General features: G+C 37.9%; 1 pseudogene; it reads right to left on the bottom strand.

The window, feature by feature from the left end:
• Positions 1-2,222: 2,222 nt before the first annotated feature.
• On the bottom strand, positions 2,223-4,566 carry LOC123425038 (annotated as a pseudogene).
• Between the last annotated feature and the right edge of the window lie 617 nt (positions 4,567-5,183).

Raw genomic sequence — 5,183 nt, 5'->3', positions numbered from 1 at the left:
TTATCTAAAACATTTTATAGATGGCACATTTGTGAAATCAGATGATAATGTTGAGTGAGAGCAATTTGAACAGAATGAGAACCGTTGTTTTGGCGTGGTTGTTGGGGGCCAAGTTGACTCCTTTCATGCCAATTTTGCCATCCGAGACACAGCCTTTGAGTTGCTGCTCAACTCTATGTTCATTTCTACATAAGAGAGTAGGAATAACAGATCAAGGGCATACAAGTCTGTTACTACTATCTTCCACACAACAACTCGTGCTCTTGTTAATTAATTTCATTTGGGGATTCCTCTCAAGCATTGAATGCGCTCGTCCGCCAATCGGCTGAGCATAGAATTTGTATGACTGGTCTAGTTGTATACATATGACTTTCCTGGTCTGGATGATTAAGTTGGTTAGGTTCATCTAAACCGGAGGGAGTATGACATATAGCTGTAGTAGTAATGTATAAATACTCAGCACTTGTCCACATTAATTGCACCAATCTCAACTCTACTGCCACTGAGAATTTATAAGTTGATGCATATATTTCTCCATATCTTGTAGTGTATGAGATATTGGAGTACACCAAAAGGTAGAAGGTTAAAGGTGTGCGGTGGCGCGCAGTCCGTGCATCATATGTTGGTGAATCATAGTCTGAATAGGCTACGTACAATTGCATCCATCCTAGGACAACACGAATGAAGAATTTAGTGTTAGATAGCAAAGGCAGTTGATAGCAAGTCAAATACACACTACACGTGCAATGTGTCCTCTATTTACCAGGATTCGGGTGCCGCATCGAGGATTCCTGGCCGCATCCAAGCGCGGCGGAGTGCCATCGGTGTGCTGTCCCGTGTCATGAAGCGCCCACACAATCTGCAGTTCACCTATACGATTATAGCCATATACGATCATACCCGTGCATGACAAAGTTAGGTAGGCTCATCAAAGCGTTATGTCTGTTCAAGCTATTGTAATTAGTATAAATAGTAAGCACTTCATGTGATTTAACCCATTCTAACTCTTGCCACTGTTGTTGAGAACAATAAATAAAGTGTACACATATGTTTCCTTTGCGTATTATATAGAGTATGCTTGAGATATTGGAGTACAACAAAATATAATTTCTGTTGGGAAGTAGCCTGCTAAGTTGTTAATTTGTTGAAGGGAGTTTTCTTCGGTGGTTGTAAGAGGATTGTCGTGAAGCAGTGTTTTTTTTCTTTTCTTTTGAAAATGGCAGGATTCTTGCATTCAGGCCAATCACGTTCTAATAGATCCAAATGAAAATTGATTCGTGCTCGTTTGATCCAGGGATACCGGCCGGTGCCCAAACGGGAGTGTTGACTTGCAATTTGGAGTTCGATCAAAATATGTTTTCAGCATGTTCCAGCCGTGTTTTTGTTTTGGAATCCGGTGATGTACATGTTATCATCAGCCGTTGCTAGCTGTCATGGTTCGCTAATCAGATATTTTAAAGATTTTACTCTAGACTAGATACGAAACTAAGTAAATGAATCTAAATTTTAAAATATGACTACATACATCCGTATGTAGTTTATAGTAAAATTTCTAAAAGGTCTTACATTTACTATTTAGGAACAGAGGAAGTATATATACTCTATTCCAACAAATCTCAGTGTGATTTATTGTTCTTCTTTGACCAATGTGCGCTAGCATTATCCATTTGTTAGGATTTTTTGACATTTTAAAATTTATTTTCCATAGGCAGGAGCACGTCCTCCTGGGAGCCGAATTGCATCTCCGCAATTAGTTGTATTTATATCTTTGCTGATAGTATTATTTGCAATAAGCTGTAGTACTTACTTACAGAGTCGATATGGAACTGCGTATTGCAAACTCCTGTAACTAATACTGTAAGTATTGTCAGGGCCGGGCCGGCAAAATCCGGGTCCTGTGCGGAACGAAAAAATGGGGCCCTATCTCATAAAAATATGAACTAACAAGCAATTATAATGTATATATGTCTCATAGAAAAAATTATAATGTATATAATATAATATCTTACATAAAAAATGGACATATAAAAAAGTCATACCTATGCAACTTTCGATTGCTATTTATTTGAACATCCTCATTCTTGCAGTATTCTTTGAAATAAAATCTTCAATGATATCCTCGTCATCAACCTTCTCCAAGACTTCACCCTCAAGTGCTATTGTGGCCAAATCATTGAGTCTTTGTTGTGTCATAGTAGTACGCATATAGGACTTCAATAGTTTCAATTTGAAAAACTTCTTTCTGCCAATGCAACTGTCACAGGAATGGTCAACAGAACTCTATATGCAATACTTGCATTGAGAAAACAATCATGCCGCTTCAAAAAATTCAGAATTTCAACAGGTCCGATATTTTCTTTTGGCATGAAATCTTGAAGAAACTTCAACTCAACAAATAGTTCATTGGCATCAATATCAGATTGTTTATCCTTGATAAGGGAAGCCTCAATATTAACACAAGAAGATTTCAAACTATCCTTATCCAATGAACGCAATGTTTCAGAGGTAAATAAGAAACCAAATATTTTCTGGTAACCTTCATATTGCTCAAATCTCCTTGTGAGTGAGGAAATTGCTTGATCAACAACACGTATGAAATAGTTGACTCTAAATGATTCCTCTCCAGACTGTGTGGCAATATTTGTGTCGTCTGGGTTCTCATCAAACTGTTTCTTTCTTTTAATTTCTCTTCTTTTACGAAATGTTGCATCAATATTCATCTCAAGTGCAATTTCTTTGGTATCTCCAATGCTTCTAAGAAACCAGTTTCTCTGTACCCCTCAAAGAAAGAAATAAGCCCTTTCACTTTCTCAATTGCAACATTAATAAGCATATCCTTTTTTTGCAAGTTCTTGCTTATTAAATTAATAGCAGACAATACCTCATACCAAATGACTATTGCCAGGATAAATTCATACTCTCCAAGTTCATTGTTTGCCAAACCTAGAGCCTCACTGCTTGCCTTTGGATCACTATTAGTTTCAGATACCTGAAATTAAAAGAAAGTTCATAAATGTTACGGCTAGATCTAGTCAAAGGCTGAATGAATTACATCATTATCAATATGAACATATTGGTTACCTGAAGTAGAGCCTCCCGAATGTCTGAACATTGAAATCTAATTGGTTTAACACTTTCAACACGACTCTCCCAACGCGTAGCTGACACACACTTGAGAGTCAATCCTGATATGTTTTCTTTCAAAATATGCCAGTTCTTAGTAGAATTTGCAAAAGTTGTATAGATGAGTTGGATGATCCCAAAAAAGTCTTTTGCTCTACCACAAGTCTTGGCCATATCACAAAGTGTTAAATTAAGGCTATGACAACCACAAGCAGAATAAAAAGCTCTAGGATTTACATCCAAAAGTTTTCTTTATACCCCTTGATGCGTTCCTTTCATATTTGATCCATTAACATAACCTTGTCCTCGCACATCATTTATATCAAGATCAAGAAGTTTTAGCTCATTCTGTAGCACCTCAAAAAGTCCTTGGCCAGTTGTATCATTTACATCAAGAAATTCTAGAAAGGACTCTTCTATGCAAACTTGACTTGAAGATGAATCCACATATCTTATAATTAAAGACACTTGCTCTTGGTGACTTGCATCAAGGGTACAATCAAGTATGACAGAGAAATACTTTGCGCTCTTTATTTTCTTGATAATTTCAGACCTAATACAAGAAGCAAGCAAGTGTAGCAATTCATTCTGAATATTATGATCAAGATAATGAGCATGAGTTTCTTCATTTGTAATACGACGAACATGCTCCTGAATAATGGGGTCAAATTCAACCAACATCTCTACCAAACCCAAGAAATTACCATTGCTATCTTCATACAACTTGCCATTAGTACCACATAATGCTAGATTATGCTTGGCAAGAAATTTTACAATGCAAACAATTCTGAATAATACCTTTCTCCAATGGTCCTTCTCTTTCCCAAGTTGTCGTTGAGCTGCTTTATCAATAGTTTGATGTTTTTCCAATCTAATGCGCAACTCATACCAATTAGTCATACTCAAAACATGATCCCCACTTGTCTCATGGTCTTTTAGTCTATTGGTCATATGTGACCAATCATTACAACCCTTATTTGCCAATTGACCTTTCTGATGACTTTTTCTAAATAACTTACAAGCAAAGCAAAAGACTCTATCAAGTTGTTTAGAATAGACAAGTCAGTCTCTATCACAACACTCTCCATTTGATAGAAATCTAGTATAGAATATTGCGGTAAACCTTTTACGATATCTATCTTTAGGACCTTTCTTAATTGAATTGTCTCTTTTTGAACCCTTTTGTGCTAAGATATCAATCTGTTTAGAACCAAGAGAATCCCGGTTTCTTGGATCAAATATATCAGACTTAGAAAAATCATCAACATCCTCACGAGGTGAACTATTCAAGTTAACATCAATATGATCCTCTACTTCCATATTATCTGTCTCTGTCTGACCATCTCTAGCATCATTGTAAGGAACAATTGCAAGGGTAGAAGGATCAACAGACTGATTACTGGATGACACTTGCGGTGCTTCTTTTCTAACAAATTTGTCCATGCCGCCTTTATAAGATTTATTAATTAAATTTTGTTCTTCCGCTTTTCTCTTGCGCTTATAGGCACCAAACTGATGTTTCCCCATGATGATTCAAATCTATATTATTGAAACACAAGATCAAAAAGATGAATACAATGAAATTGAAGTTATATAGTAGCATATATCAATTGGAGATCATGCATCAATGTTTGGAACTTAGACGAACTGTCTAACTCACCTAGTTTTGTGTCCTGCACGGATGAACTGGGATCAATCCGACGAGACGACAAGTCTCGGCGGCGGCCTAAATCGGATCGCGGGATCGACTGATAAGCAGATGAAGTGATCAGTCATGATGCGAACGAGAAGGCGACGAGCCGACGAGATATTCTTTTCTTACCGAAATAGAGACGGGAGCGCTACTCGTACTGTCGTACATGCGCACGCACGGCATCAACGGTAGAGACGACGCGTATCCTTCCGTTCTGTGCGATCACGTCTACAGAAGTATAGATCGATGGGGGAAGACGTCTACAGATCGATCATCGATGGGATCATGCAGACCTTCGTCGTGCGCACCTGCGTCCTGGGATCATCGATGGGGGAAGATGTGTGCACCTGGCGGCTGGCGCTGGCGA

This window comes from Hordeum vulgare, chromosome 2H, assembly GCF_904849725.1.
Source record: "Hordeum vulgare subsp. vulgare chromosome 2H, MorexV3_pseudomolecules_assembly, whole genome shotgun sequence".
Taxonomy (NCBI): domain Eukaryota; kingdom Viridiplantae; phylum Streptophyta; class Magnoliopsida; order Poales; family Poaceae; genus Hordeum; species Hordeum vulgare.
Note: the sequence above shows the minus strand (reverse complement) of the source record. Positions and strands in the feature narration are given on the sequence as shown.